Genomic DNA, 16,824 nt, shown 5'->3' with positions numbered 1-16,824 from the left:
CACAATCCTGGCTCTGGTATTAGTTAGCCGAGACACTGGGAGGCACTTGCTTGATTTCTCTAGGCTTGCATCTTCTTGCTAGGAAGAAGATTAGACTGGGTAATATGTAAGGACCTCTGAAGTTCTAGGCTACTTGGAGGTCAACTTAAAACATTTTTAAAAGTATCATACAAGTGACCTATTCTCATTCTAGAAAACCGTGAAACATTGGAGTAAGCAAAAAGAAAAGAAAAACCCCATTATCCCATGACCCTGCCTCCCAGAGAACCTTTAGATGTGAATTCTTTCTTTTAGTCTTTGTGCAAAGATAAAGACACAGATACGCATGTGAGCACATAAATGTAAAAACACGCATTTTAGTATAATATGTATTTTACAAAAAGGTGATTGTATACTATATATGATCTTGTAATCTATCTTTTAAGTGAACCTATAAGGAACATGGGAACTCCTTTCCATGCCACTAAATGTACATTGGACACCTTTAACATGGGGGCAGATAGCTTTGTGACCTAGGGCCTGGCCTTGGGGACTGCCTCCGGTTCAGCCACTTCCTAGCTGTGCAACCTTGAGCAAGTTACTTCATCTCTCTAAATCATAATTTCCCTCCATGGAAAATGGCTGTAATAGTAATGCCTACTTTATAAAGTGTTCTGAGGATTAAGTCAGACACTGCATGCTACATACTTAGTGGAGTGTCTGGCCCATACAAGGATCAATAAATGTTCACTAAGAATGCTGCATATCATTCTATTTTACTCATGTGCATAATTTAACTAATCCTCTATTATTGCTTAGATTTCTCTTTGCTGTTGTACACAATGATGCACTGATTGTTCCATACATTAATATTTATGTATATTCTTAGGACATATTCCTAAAAGCAAAATCGCTGAGCTAAAGGGCAGGCACATTTTAAAGAAGCCAATACATAGAGCCAAGGTGCCCAGCTGAAAGGTTGTAGCAGCCTATGAGAGTGGCCGTTCCCCACATCTAAGGGAGGTATGTGTTAGTTTTCCTTTGATTTTATTTTGTTTTTGAATTTAAAGGAGAGGGAAAATGGTTGAAAAATGGTGTCATGATTTTATTTTACATTTATTTTTACATACATACTCATTTTGCCCATTTTTCTATTGGAGTGTTTCCCTCTTTATTGTTGACTTGTAAGATTGTTCATACAGTAGCAATCCTTCACTTTTACTTATTAATTCATGGGAGCTAGTTTCGCACCCAAGTCCCAGAGGTAACAGCTGATGGTGAACGAGACAGTTCCCATCCTTGCCTTGGTGGATATAAAGTTCAGGCAGGAAAATGGATATGAAATAAATGATGAAAACCTGCAATCAAGAGTATTACAGGGCTATGTAGACTATTGGGCTTATCCTGAGGCTTCCCACAGGCAGTGATGTGTGAGAAGATGTTGGAGAGACAGGACTTGGCCAGGGATAGACTGGGTAGATGGAGGCTCAGGAATGTAGGTTGAAGATATTTTTTTTCCTAACTGGTTGCTTGCTTAAAAAAAAACCAAACAAGCTGTGTGCAGTGGCTCAAGCCTGTAATCCCAGCACTTTGGGAGGCCGAGGTGGGCAGATCACGAGGTCAGGAGTTCAAGACCAGCCGGGCCAATATGATGAAACCCTATCTCTACTAAAAATACAAAAATTAGCCAGGCGTGGTGGTGCATGCCTGTAGTCCTAGGCAGTCGGGAGGCTGAGGCGGAAGAATTGCTTGAATACGGGAGGTGAAGTTTGCAGTGAGCCAGGATCGCACCACTGCACTCCAGCTGGTGACAGAGCAAGACTCTGTCTCAAAAAAAACCAACAAAAAAAAAAAAACAAAAAAACCCCCAAAAAACCCCAAAACAAACAAACTTAGCTAACTTAGTTCATAGTCTGTGTTGACATCTTATGGTTTTTAAATTAGTAAAATCAATTAGTATTTATTTTCCTGCATATTTTCTACCATTGGTATTTTACTTGGAAAGTCGACCCCATGAAGTTTTTATTTTTAATTTTTTTCCTTCATTTTATAAACTTTATTTATTATAAATTGACAGTTTATAATTTTATAAATTTGTGAGGTACAAAGTGATATTATAATTTATGCATACAATGTGGAATAGTTAAATAAAGCTATTTAACATATCCATCACCTCAAAAACTGGAAAGTTTTTGTGGTGAGAACGTTTGAAATGTACTGTCCTAGCAGTTTTGAAATGTACAATACTCTATGATTAAGTAAATGCACCATGCATTGCAGTAGACTCAAAAAAGAAAAAATCCATATCCCCCATAGCTGAGACTTTGTACCCTTTGACCTTCATCTCCACATTCCCCAGCCCCCAGTCTCTGTAACCACCATTCTGCTCTCTGATTCTGTGAATTCAATTGTTTTAGATTCTACATTTGAGTGAGAACATGAGGTATTTGTCTTTCTGTACCTGGCTTATTTCATGCAGCATAATGATCTCTAATTCTATCCATGTTGTTGCCAACGATAGAACTTTGTTCTTTTTAAAGGCTGAATAGTATTCCATTGTGTGTGTATACCATATTTTCTTTTTCCATTTATCTGTTGGTAGACACGTAGGTTGATTCCTAACTTGGCTATTGTCAATAGTGTTGCAATGAACACAGGAGTGCAGGTAGCTCTTTGACATACCAAAGGGTATATATTCCTTTTGATATATACCCAGAAGTGGGATTGCTGGATCACATGGTAATTCTATTTTTAGTTTTCTAAGAAACTTCCATGCCATTTTCCATAATAGCCATACTAATTTTTGATGTTACTAGAATGCTTCATCCCAGGTGAGACAGATGTGCATTTATAATAAACACCAAAGATTGTCCTTCTATAAGTGCCTTGTGGGGTTGGGCTCATGGAGAGAAAGGCTGACCTTTATGCTGATCTCTTAACCTTTGCCCAGTGAAGCATGCAGTCGTATACTTCAGGTAATAGAAACTGGATAGGAGAAAAGAATGTCTTGATTCACAAGAGACTTGTGAAGGGGAAAAGTTTGTTCTTAATCCTCTCTTCTCTGAGCTATTCCATGTATAGCATCTCATACACTTAGCACTTCTATATGAGCCCAGCTTCCTCCATTGGTATAAGGAAACAATTTTAAATCAAACTAATTCATGCTAAGATGTGAATGACTAAATAAGCTATCTGCCGCTAGTCTATTTTCATCTTAACAGAGTACCATAAAAAGAGAATAATATACAATGTGTGTACGTCTACATTGGATGTTCAGTCAGATATCCAAGTCAGACTGAATGTAGAAGATAAATTTTTGGTTAAATGAATCCTTACTTGCATGCTTAGCAGCAGTTCCAGAAAGATGCAGAGGGTTGAGAAGTGTAGAGTTTACTGGTTAGCAAAGTGAATTCTAGAGGCAGAATACCAGAGCCAAATTCTAGTTCTGCCATTTACTAGCTGGGTGACTATAGGCAAGTTCATTAACTGCTGTGCTTCAGCTTCCTCATCTATACAATGACAATGATAATATCCACCTCATAGTAAGAGTGAGAGGATTGAAGGATTTCTTGAATATACGGTGGCCAGAACACCGTCTGGCATGGAACAAGTGAACAACAGATGATAGTGTTTGAAAAATTAGAAAGCTTGACTCTTCTCTTTACCTGTGTCCTGGGGATTTTGATACTTTACTTTCTGGGCTTCCTCTTATTTTCCATGTTAGTACATCTTGCATTGCTATAAAGGAATACCTAAAACTGGGTAATTTATAAAGAAAAGAGGTTTAATTGGCTCATGGTTCTGCTGGCTGTACAGGAAGCATGGTGCTAGCATCTGCTTCTGGTAAGGCCACAGGAAACTTACAATCATGGTGGAAGGTGAGAGGTAGCTAGTGTGTCACATGGTGAGAGCTGGAGCAAGAGAGAGAGAGGGAGGATGTCTCAAACTCTCTTCAACAACCAGATCTCCTGTGAACTGAGTGAGAACTCACTTGTCATCAAGGGGAGGGTGCTAAACCATTCCTGAGGAATTTCCTCCTTAATTCAGTCACCTCCCATCAGGCCCCACCTTCAACATCGGAATCATATTTCAGCATGAAATTTGGAGGGGAGAAACATCCAAATCATGTCACCTGCCTGTCCGTTTTCTTTTTGGCTCACCTGCTCCTCAAGTTTTGCCCACCCGTGATGATTCCTATGATCCCAGCCTTGGTTCTCTCCTTTTCTCTCTGTCCTTTCTCCCTGGACCTCTTTGCTTCTGTGGTTTCATCTGTCACCTTTTTGAGCTGATTTCCCAAACTCTTACTCTCAGGCCAGCCTATCAGTTTATAACATTTGGATATTCTGTCAATTGTGTTTGTGTGTGTTTGCAATTATAAAAACCCCACAGATTAAACCGCTTGAAATGATAAAGGAGTTCATTAGCTGAAATATCCAGAATAAACAGCTTCAGGTATGGTTGACCCAGGTGCTCCCATGATATATCCAAGGCCCTGGGTTTTCTCATCTGTTTCTTCTATGTTTGTTGGGATTGGACTGACGGCCAGAAGCTGAAAGTACTCATGCTGCTGCTTTTTCTGCCCTGCCATGAGTAGAGAGAGAGAGCTTCTGCCAGTAGCTTTAGAGGTGAATTAATTCCCCTACATGGCATAGCTTTAAAATCTGGACATTGTTTTATGAAAAGATGGGTGAATGGATCCTGATGGACAAAAACAGCAGATATTCACTACAGTTGTACTGCTTTTTTCTCCAATTCATCAAAGCACCACCAAGACAGTACAGCTGGCATGAGTTCTGCACCCATGGATTCAACAAACCATGGGTTAAAAATATTCAGGAAAAAAATCCACAAAATTCCAAAAAGCAAAACTTGAATTTGCCATGTGCTGCATACTGTGTTTGACTCCGCATGAATGAAGTGATGTGTAGGCACTGTATTAGGTATCACAAGTAATCTAGAGGTGATTTCAAGTATACAGGAGGATGTGCATAGGTTATATGCAAATGCTATGCCACTTTTTATAAGGGATTGGAGCATCCAATGACTTTGGTATCAGAGAGGGATTCTGGGACCAATCCCCCATGGGTACCGAGGGCCTACTGTACTTGATGCTTCTGCTTTGGCTTTATTAATTCTGGTGGGACACTCAGCATGCCCCCACTTTCTGTGTTCAAAAGCTCGGCATTCAAATTTTCTCTTCCCTTTTCCTCTAACCCCACAAGCATTCCATTTAGTAAATCCTAGGATATGCTTGTTGCTTGATATCATTCTCTGCCCTACTCATTGGTTCAGTGCAGTACCAGCCCCACCCACTTTCTGTGGCTTTCTGTGGACACGGGTCCACTGTAAATTCACTTGCCTCTCTTCCTCTGAGAAGTATGTCCACAGCATCCATGCATTCTTATTATATTGTTTTATATTGTTACTTATGTCTACCTTTCTTCCTCTCTACCTATGCTACCTAGCTGGATTTGGAATACCTTGTGTATTAGGTCATTCTTGCATTGCTATAAAGAAATACCTGAGACTGGGTAATTTATGAAAGAGGTTTAATTGGCTCACAGTTCTGCGGTTGTACAGGAAGCATAGTGCCAGCATTTGTTTCTGGGGAAGTGTCAGGGAGCTTTTACTCATGGCAGAAGGTGAAGTGGGAGCAGACACATCACATGGCCAGAGCAGGAGCAAGAGAGAGTGGCGGGGGGAGGTACCATACACTTCTAAAGGACCAGATCTCACACGAACTCACTCACTCACTTACTGACTGTCTTGAAGACAGGACTAAGCCATGAGGGATCCACCTCCATGACCCAAACACCTACCAGGCCCCGCCTCCAGCACTGGGGATTACAATTCAACATGAGATTTGGGTGGGGACACACATCCAAACTCTATCACCTTGGAAGCCAACCTGATACTTCGCCAAGTCTCCCCTCACCACCCAGAAAAGCTCCCCGTGGTCTGGAGACTCAATCACAGCTCTTGTTGGCTGAGGGAGCCTAGACTTTCTGGCAGCATGCAGTGGCGATATAGCATTCTGTGTAGCCGCCATGGACCTCAGACACTCCTAGGGCTGATGGAATTGCCTAAAATTGTGCCCTGAAGAACTGTGGGTCCATGGGAGGGGAATAGGTGTGATTAGAAAAAAGTTCCAGGATCAAATAAGTTGGAGGAATGCCACCTCAAACAAGGTTAGCCTTGTCTTTACTGTATGAATTTTCAGAGTCTTGATAGAGCAAATGTTTTCATGAATCTGTAGGTGATTGTGTTTTCCAAATGAATTTGACAGTCCTCCTTTTACAAATAGAGTTTTGTAAGGTGAGGGTCTTGTATCATTCCTTGGCAGTTGTCAGCTGTGCTGGGTGTGGCAGAGGACTCCCAGGGACAGACTGCCTTGCGCTGTGGGTTCTGCCCTTGCACACATCCATAGATCCATAGGGAGCTCTGCCCTGCTCTATCTCATAGCCATGTTCATGTACTAACAAGCTGTGGAATATGATGGTTGTTCTATTTTTTAACCTTGTAAAGCTCATGGAAGACTGTGATAATCTACAACACAATCTTAGTTTGGGAGTCCCCTGGAAGTCAGAGATAGTGTTCAATTTGTATGATAGAAAGTGGACACTTAATGGTTTGCCAACTGGCTGAAATTAGTAAGATTTTGATACACTGCATTTCTTTCTCAAAAAAGATCTGATTTAAAATCACTGTTTTAAGTAGACATTTCTAAAGTGTTACTCTTTTCCTAGAAAAAATGTGTTGTCCTTTAATCAAATGACATTATGTTACATTGATATGATGTAAAGATTGAGTAATAAGCAGACGTTAAGCTCTTTTCATTCCTTGTGCACGTTTTCTTTTCACCAAGGTTTTTCCTACTTTTTATTATAGTTCTTGCTATTTGATGACAGTACCTGTAGATTGTAGGATGGTCAATAAGAAGGATAAAAGAGAAGCTGCTACTTATTTATCAGAATGTATAAGTTCATGCATAAGGGCAGGACTAATTCAAATACTTACAGTGAGTATTTTCTGTAAGCCTTTCATGGGGGAATGGAGAGCTTCTTTCAACAATGAAATAATTGTTACAACCGGAAAGTGGGGGGAAGAGGCAAGGAGCCAGGTTTTCTCTAGCAAATGCAACATCTATTCAGAGGGTCAGACCAACATCTCTAGAGGAGTCACAGCACAGGTCTACCAGAGAAGAGTGCCAGGTACGCATTTTTATTGCCTTTTGTAAGTGTGTATGTGTGTGTGTACGTGTGCGTGGATTTGAAGGGGATCACACTGGGTGTGCCTCAAATAAGGTGTAAGGTAAGGTGAGTTGTGGTAGAGTGTGGGAACCAGGAAGGGGCTGTAGACATCTGGGTTTTAAATTAAGCACTCACCTCTTAAACCAAATCTGTCATGAAGTCACCATGATTGACCAAATATGCAACCAAAGAGCTGACGCTCTTTGGAGCTCCCCTCCAAATTTCATGCTGAAATATGACATTAAGATGGGACCTGTTTTCTTCAAATTTCATCTCACTCTTTGGAGAGTCAGACTCTAGTCTGACTCTAGTGCTCTCAAGAATCACTTTTAGGGCCGGGTGCAGTGGCTCACATCTGTAATCCCAGCACTTTGGGAAGCTGAGGTGGGCGGATCATGAGGTCAGGAGATTGAGACCATCCTGGCTAACACGGTGAAACCCCGTCTCTACTAAAAATACAAAAAATGAGCTGGGCATGGTGGCGGGCACCTGTACTCCCAGCTACACAGGAGGCTGAGGCAGGAGAATGGCCTGAACCCTGGAGGTGGAACTTGCAGTGAGCCAAGATCGCACCACTGCACTCCAGCCTGGGCAACAGAGCAAGACTCCAACTCAAAAAAAAAAAAAAAAAAAAAAGAATCACATTTAGAAGGTTGTTAAAATCCAGATTCCAGGGACTTCTCTCCCCAAAATTCAAGTTCAGTAGGTCTGGGGTGGGAGCCTGGAATCTGCATTTTCAGCAGGTACTCAGATGCTTCTGATAGAGTTAGCATGTGCTCAGAGCCACCTTCAGAACCACTGGCCTGGAAGACTCCATTTCTGGGCAGTGAATGGGCCCATCTGTCTCCCTGCTGGATAAAGCTTGCCCGTAAACCATGCAGCCTGGCAGTGCTATCAAGATAATACTGCAGTCGGAACCCAGATGAGTCATATGTAAACTTATTAAGTTCAAATGTTTTTATAAGCAACTTATCCTTTTCAAAAATCAGGTTATAATAGATATGGAAGGGAGTCTTTGAGTTTGCTTGTCAGAAACAATACCAAATGCAGATTTGGGGACATTATCACCCAAGCAATGGATTCTGTAATTGCAGGAGCCTAAATCTTTGTTGACGATCAGATGACTAATTATACTGGACTTCTCTACAAGAGTCCTGCTGTGTGTTACATATTTCTGGCCTCTTATTATCTGGAATGCAGTAAACCAGCTGCATGTTAAAAGCCCTTCTTTCACCTTAAAAGTGTCCCAGGAGGTTCTTTCTTTCTGTCCCACAGAGTTTAGAGCCTCCCCTGAGGCATGGGCCTCAATCTTTGCTAAATTAACTCTTCAGGTATTTTTCTATCAGGATTGGATGGGGAGAATCTCAATTGCACATAAATTACAGAGTCAGCACTCTGTGGGACATTTACGTAAATTGTAGCCTTGAGTTTAACCTAATCCTAAAGCAGTTTAGATTTTATGCAAAACTAGTTTAACACTGATCATTGCTGTATTCTCAGGCTGCTGATAAAATGAGAACAACACGGAACTTTTCTCAATGCTTATTTTTGTTTTGCTGGTCTTTAATATGTAGGCAGAATTTTTTTTTTTATGGGCCAGTCTCTGATACTTCATCACGTAACTCAGGCTATTAGTGTTTCTCAAAGTCCAACTCGCAATACTATTATCAAAATCTAAGGGGGAAAGAAATGTCTTTTGTCAGATCAAAATCCAGTCTAAGTGGTGTGAAACAATGCCATTCTTCTATTAAATGTGTATTTGAGTAACCGTGTGACAATTAGATAATTTGGATGTTTCTCTGCCTGTCATAGCAACTAGGGAGATATTCATCCACTTCCATGTTAATGGCATAATCTTAGTATCACCTACTGGAATGGCCATAAAACATTGATGAGCTCTTTTCCTGATTATCATCAGAAAGTATCTACTATATGAAAACTAAAATTATCGTGGCTGGCCAAGGTTCCTCAGAGATAAGCTAGACTTTGTCCTAACTGGGAAATTCTAAATGAATAACTCATGCAGACTTAAATAAGATGACAAATGTAAAAATTCTGGGTAGAATGTGAAGCTCTATTCATGTTAGAGACTATTTTTGTGGTTCTTGCGGGTACCTATGGCAGCTAACAGCCTGGTGGGCTCATCAGAATTTAGAGCTATTGACAATCTGAAATTATCCTGGGGCCATATTGGGATGTAAAAATCATTGAGGTACCCAGGCAGTAAGCCTTAACCTTAAACATTTCAGACCAAAATATTTTCTTTCCTTGTTTGGCTCAGAAATCTGGGGGTTGCAATCCAAAATCTGTCAGAGTACTTGAGCAGATTTCAAATCCAGTTTTTATAAAAGGCTTTGGCCCTAGCTTTGGGCCAGTGGTTCTCAACTGGGGTTGTTGTTCTCCCTACCCCCAGGGGACATTGACATTTTTACTTTTCACAACTGGGTAGAGTACTACTGACACATAGTGGGCGTGCAGTAAGATGCCAAACATCCCACATCCTACTATGCACAAGACAGTCAGTGCCCCCTCCCCCAGCCTAAGAATTATCTGGCCCCAAATTTCAAGAGTGTTGGAGTTGCGAACTGCTCCTGGCCATCAGGGGATCACACTGGGTGTGCTGCTGCGCTGGCATTTCATCAAGGTGAGAACCAGGCTCCTTTGTTTCCTCAGAAGGTCTTCAGTTCTGCATCTGGCATCGAATGAAGACTCAGATATTCTTCTCTTTTTTCATAACAACTTTAACATGCTCTTAACTGTCAGTCCTCATAGAACCTGAGCTTATCAATTCAAATCATCTGAAGAGATTCCTCTTTAATTGACTCTGTGACTTCTTGATACAGAAGCCCTTGTCAGGGTTGTCAACTCTAAAAACAATTAAGAATTTGCCAAAAGGTCAACAGAGTTTTAATTTTAATTTGTTTTAATTTTAATTTAGTTTTAATTTGAAGGGGACAATTCAAAGAATATTTTGCTCATTTATTCTTCTAGTGTCTCTAAAATTTTTCCCTGCCTTGAGTAGGTGTTGAGAAGAAAAAACACACAAGTTAACAAATACACATTTTATTGTCTTAGTTTTCCAAATATTTCCAAATTGGAGTGATGTGATAGTAAGCCCCTGAGATGGGTTAGTTAGTGAAAGACACCTGTAGAATTCCTTATAAGTGTTGTGATGGTGATCACTTAAGGTTTTTCTTGTAACTTTTTTTTTGGTGTGGTGTGACTTAGCATTCATATTCATGTGACTCTTTAGCAAAAGTGTACAGCTCCTGCAACCTAGCAGCTTAAGTTACTGAGAGATACAATGCAAGAAAGAGAACAGGCCTAAATCCAAGACTGTTTTCCTCTCGTATTGAATCTCTGTGTGATCCAGACACCTCGATTGTCAGAGCCTAGACCAGAGCCAGCTTGAAGCTTCAGTCCCCCACCTCTCCACCCCAGGTAATGACCTGTTTCAGAATCCAGATCCATTGCTTCTCCTAAGGGGTAGGTACCCTAAGTCCCATATTTCACCTTCCAGAGAGATGGCAGAAGAAGCTGGAGGCTTCTTTAACCTGTAACTCTTTTCTGGAGATTCTACAGAATGTGATAGGTAAATACCAGGTGACAGCAACCTTTGTGAGGGGCCTTGATGTGGAGTTCGTGCTGAAGAAGAAATGAAAGGTGTGGAGTGGGACCAACATTAGAGATGAAGACTTTCCTTGTCTATCACTTTTTATATAAACACACCAGCAATAGAGTCTTCTTGGAATATAGTACCTGGAAAATAAATTAATCTCATTTCAATGAACTTAGATACTTCCTTTTACTAGGAAGCCAGTGCTAGCTGATAGTAAGCCTGCTGATGTGCTCAGTTGTAGTGACTAATTAAACCCAGATGCCTGCTTCTTAATTGGGTTTGATCTTTTACCCTGAATTTTTCTATATGACTTAATAATTTAAGACAACTCACTTCACCTTGAGGATGTGAGCAGGGTAGAAATGGTAAATAACAGGTTAAAAAAAAAAAAAGAGGGATGTGAAGTTTTAAATTTAATGGCTCTTTACTAACATCATGCTAACATGGAACCTCTCTGCTCACTGTGGCGTGAGTGAGTAAGTAAATGACTAGATCATTTTGCTATGTTGTTTAATTTGCTGTTGGTTCCCATAGACGTGAGCAGTTTCACCAGCATTACTTTGTTTCTCAGCGGCTTTACTCCTCAGTCATGGGCTTGACATCCTCCACCATCCTTCTTGGTAGCACCTCTTCTCCCTTCTTCAATTCTGTGTCTACCCTTGCCTAAGGCTTGATCAACTTAAAAAAAAAAATCCCTTAAAATAGGCGAATTCCTTTGCAAGGAAATCAGCCTATTGGTGGCCTCTATGCTATTACAAACTGGTCCAGGCATTACGAAAGGAAAGAAATCTTGTGCTTTCGGTTCTATGACTTCTGAAATGATTGGTTTTAAAGGCACCAGTATCCATGGGGTCCTCCCATACGTGTCCTTAGCATTCTCTGCCACTCTGAATCTTTTTTTTTTCTATTATTTCTGGTTCTATGTATTGCAGGGAGCCTTAGGGATTCACCACCCTACCCCATTGGCTAATGAGAAGCCAAGGCCCCAAGTCGTGAGGACTATGTAAATTCTCCTTTTAGTCTAGTGCTTTTCCTATGATATTCCATGGTCCTAATCTCAAAACAATTTGAAGCTGAGCTCTGGGCATTGTTGTTTAAAAGAATGAAGTCATGCTAATTTGGACATCCTAGAGTAGAGTTTATGATCTTTCACCTTAAGTTTACTAAAGTATAATCTTGTGTCAGATATAGAGAAAGGGGTTTTCTAAGTCACCGTCTTCTAAAATATGCTCTCCTGAACACTTATCCTATCCAATGCTAGAGAAGACAGTTTTAAACAAATGTACGCATTTGGGAAACATTACATATTGTATGTAGCTCTTAGAAATTCAAAATGCACATTATTAGTACATTATAGTCTCAAGGAATTCTCAAAGCATTCAAATTCATTGATCTGTGTTTAACTCTGTGTTTCCCAGAAGTGCTTAACCACAACTTACCTGTACTTCCTACTTATCCCTACTAATCACATCTCCAGGAATTATAGTTCACTGGAATATACTTTGGGAAATGATGTTCTAAGCAAAGACATGGGAGGCCTCTCATTTTTTGTTTTGATTATCAGAATCCCTCACATTTGAAGTTCCCCAGGAAACCATATTTTGCAATAATACATAATGTCAGTCCCCATTTCAGCATCTGGTACACATCATATAACACCTACTTACATCCATCTCATCTGTGTGCTTTGTGAGCTTGGTGTCTTTCTGGTCCATAGTCCCTCTGAACTCACCAAGTTTAAACTCCTGACAGCACAATGTGTTTCAACTACAAAGGGAAACTGCAATTCTTGTGAAAGAGGTGGGATTTCATAAAGTCCATGGAAGTGAGGTTGGAGAACAGCTCAAAGCATTACTACCCAAAGTCATTTACAAATGAGATTCCAGGAGAGTTAACCTACTTGAGAACTAAAGAAGAAAAACTCAATAAGGATGAAAAGTAGATGGATTCTCCAAAATGAAAATTCTGAATCTCCAAAGAATAAGAGATGCCACCGGAAAAATTAATGACTCATTAATTTTTTTTGGTAAAATGACCTTCTTTATAATCAAGCTATGAAAATCAAACATGAAATAAAGGGCATTAGATAACTTTATTAGAAATTTAGTGCAACTTACCTGTTTCTCAAATGTTTTTGTTCATCCTGAGAATTAATGCATTATTTCTTAGTTTTCACCCAAAATGACGTTTTAGAAACTATCTCTTCCCATCGTTATTTATCACTAGTTTTGGTCTCTCTCTGTAGAATTGGCACCATTCCCATTTTGGTGCCAATTATCCTTAGTTGAGGCAAACTTCCTGTCTTGCAAACAGGATTGTAGTGGATATTTTAAAAATAGTATTTCAGAGAATAAGTGGTTTTCAGGGCCTTAAAAATGTTCTTCATATTATCCACGGATGTTGCTAATTAAAAATAATTACTGGGCTGGGCACAGTGGCTCACGCCTGTAATCCCAGCACTTTGGGAGGCCAAGGCTGGTAGATCACCTGAGGCCAGGAGTTTGAGACCAGCCTGGCCAACATGGCAAAACCCTGTCTCTACTCAAAATACAAGAATTAGCCAGGCAGGGTGGTGCGCACCTGTAATCTCAGGTGCTCAAGAGGCTGAGACAGGAGAATTGCTTGAACCCTGGAGGTGGAGGTTGCAATGAGCTGAGATCACACCACTGCACTCCAGCCTGGGTGACATAGCAAGACTCCATCTCAAAAAATAGTAATAATGATTACCGAATGCAAATGTAAGTCCACTGAGCTAGCGCTGCATGGAGATCATAAGAGTGAGCCTGGAGCCAGGCTTCTGGGGTTCAAAGCCCAGTTTTATCCCCTGCTATGTCAGTGAACTTGGACACTGTTCTTAGCTTCTCTGAGCTGCAGTTTTCTGAAATTTATGTAATAGTAACAGCACTCACCTTACAGGAGCATAGTGAAGCTTTAAGGAGTCAATGCCTAGGTTAGTCTCCTAGGGTTGTCATAACAAAGTGCTGTTAACAGCATGGCGTAAACAACAGAATTGTGTTCTCTTGCAGTTCTGGAGGCTAGAAGTCTGAGGTCTAGGTGTTAGCAGGGTTGGCTTCTGAGGGTTGTGAGGGAAGGATCTGTTCCATTCCTCTCTCCTAGCTTCTGGTAGCCTTGGGTTGCAGATGGCATTCTTTCTGTCTCTTCACATCATCTTCCCTCTGTGCACATCTGTCTCTGTGTGCAAATCCCCCCGTTTTAAAAGGACACCAGTCATTTTGGATTAGAGTCCACCTTAATGGCCTCATCTCAACGAGATTACTTCTGTAGACTCCATATCCAAATAAGGTCACATTCTGAGATATTTGGGGTTAGTCCATTGCATCTTTTTTGTGGGGATACAATTCAACGCATGACAATGCCTAGGAGTGCCAAAAATATGGCACATGGTGCATTAACTAAATATGGATAATAAGTATTAGGTCAAACCATATAGAATATAGATATTTGACCATTTTACCTACAAAATGGTAATATAACATGATTTAGCATATTTTTTCTTTGCTTTTTTTTCAACAATCTCTGTCTGGGTGCTCATCGTTCCTGACACAACTCGACATTTTCTGGGCAGCCCCCGTGAGACAGGTTGTGGTGCAGGCAGGAGAAGGGTAGCTGTGCTGATTCACTCTGCCTCTCCAGTTCTGACCAATCTTCTATTTCAACTCTGGGATTCTTTCTTTAATCTTCATCTTCTGAATGATGTAGCTTTACTGTGAAACTGCCCAAGTGTAATTGTCAGGCCTGTCATTTGTAAGGAACCCTTCCCAAGGCTCTGGGAGAGGCCCCAGACATGTATTCACACGTTGATATTTGATTTTTAAAACTTTCACAAAGAAGACGTTTTAAACTTCAGTCAATTAAGGCCACGATGTCTTTGCACTCCGACTTCTCTTCCTTCTCCTTCTCTTGGGCTGTATTGGAGCTGCCGTGGACAATTTTGAGATGACCCAAGGAGAAGATGAGATGGGCATATGTTTGCTGCAAGTGGAGTGGAATACACTTCTGTGATTTGCAGTCCCTTCCATGTATAATGGAGTATTGCTGGCTGTGCAAGTGGAGAAACAACTGGGAATGCCAACTTGAGCGTCTGGTGGACACCATCTTGAATCCAGCACTCTCTCCATCCCCAGCCAGAAGTGTGTGTTGGTGGTGGGGGAGAGACAAGTTAGAAACAAGGTTAGTATGGAGCCCCAGGTCGGTTTGTGAAAATTTCACCGAATGTGCTACATTGTTAAGAGAAGATTTGGTTCTTACCAACACCCAGTCAAAATGGAGGTTCTCTCTTGCCAAGAATGTGTTTGTTAATGCCTCTTTCTATCAACCATGCTAGAGGAAAGACGAAGCCATCTTTCTGTTCTCTGTATGGAATATATTAAACCATTCTTGTCTTATGAAGAGGGATTAAAAGAACACCCAGCAAAGTTATGAAGAAAAGTATTATAGGAATATGCTAGTTATTTAGTTAATAAAAATATTAATGGTTCTGTTGGATTTTTATGATCTGTGTTGAATTTATCAGCTTAAATTGTGTATATAATTTGTTGAGATTTTTTCTCAATTATGTATAAAATATACTTCTACAACAATTCTGTATTTATGATTTTGTACTCTTTTTCTTCAAGAAGGGCCCTAAGATTGTAACCTCTTCCAGTCCACTAAGGCTAGATCCTTTGATACCTCTTGGCTTCTTTATCTTAAGAACTGGCTGCTCTTTGTGGCATCCAGCTAATTCTTTTTTATCATATTCAAGCCATTTTAATATCCAGTGATAAAAGGAACATTATTTGAATATGCTGTTGACTTACAGATAAATGATGGTGTTATCGTATAGGGAGAAGTGCTCTGAGCCCTTTGTGTCCCCGCAGGCTCAGGCCATTTAAGTGAATCTGTGGCAGTAGTATCTTTCCTGTATGTGCTGACCATCTTGGTATGAATGGAGGAATTGGTTATTTATTTATAGCATGGGTTGCTATTGCACTCATGGAACAATTAAACAATGTCTTCTTAATTCTACAAACTCCTATGTTTTATTAATGTTCAAATAAATTATTGATATTTTATTAAAACATAAGTGAGTTCTAGTCCTAAGTAGATGACATTTGGCTATTGTTGACAATATTTTTTTTATTTTATAAAAATTTTCTATGCCTGTTTCTTATTCAGAGAATGTTGAAAAGGTCATAAATAATGACATTATTTGTCTGTGGAACATGCTGTTAGGGCTGGGCCTGTTCCATAGTTAGAGAAAACAGATAAAAATTTCTAAGTAGATTTGTTTCCCCAAACCCACTCTTGTTGGCATTTGTTTGCTATTTGAGATTATATTTGGTTATTTTACTTGAGCTAAATGCATTTCAACCTTATTTTATATGGCACTTTTAGCTTCAGAAAGATGAAAATTTATGTATTTTGGTTCTAAGAAAAGCCACAATAAAAGGATTTTAGATATTTAAGTGACTAAGTAGGGTATAGCTAGAAAAGGCTGGGCTACCTTTAATTCTGTGACTATCCTGAGTATCGCTGAATGTTGGGGCAGCCAAAGCTTGTTGATATCAATAAAAGAAATAGCCAGTTCAATGTTAACGTGTCTGCATGTTTAAATGTTTGCTCCTCTTCCTCTTCCTAGGGTGGACTACACGTTCCACCTCATGCCTGTACCACAAGAGACAAGAAAATTACACAGTTCTGGTGAGGATTGCAAATCATAAGACTCTTGAAATAACATTTTCTGGCTTTGCCTTCAATTGTTGCAAATCTTACAGAGTTGTCCTAAAATTATTCAAATTGTGTTATAAAAGGGAAACAACATAACAAGAACTATGTCAGTGTCACATCAAAATGACTATAATGCCATATAAAAAGAAAAACAACTTTTAAATTTGATTTCATCCATTCATTATTGGAAACATACTTTTAGATACAGAAAGCTTTCTAGTCATATGGCCTAACTTGAGTTCTGGA

General features: G+C 40.0%; 1 non-coding gene across 1 annotated transcript; it reads right to left on the bottom strand.

The window, feature by feature from the left end:
• Positions 1 to 9,957: 9,957 nt before the first annotated feature.
• Positions 9,958 to 10,032, bottom strand: LOC115935141 (small nucleolar RNA SNORD28). The gene has a single exon (XR_004070842.2). It is a non-coding gene; the product is annotated as a small nucleolar RNA SNORD28 (small nucleolar RNA).
• Positions 10,033 to 16,824: the final 6,792 nt, after the last annotated feature.

This window comes from Gorilla gorilla, chromosome 5, assembly GCF_029281585.2.
Source record: "Gorilla gorilla gorilla isolate KB3781 chromosome 5, NHGRI_mGorGor1-v2.1_pri, whole genome shotgun sequence".
NCBI classification, from domain to species: domain Eukaryota; kingdom Metazoa; phylum Chordata; class Mammalia; order Primates; family Hominidae; genus Gorilla; species Gorilla gorilla.
Note: the sequence above shows the minus strand (reverse complement) of the source record. Positions and strands in the feature narration are given on the sequence as shown.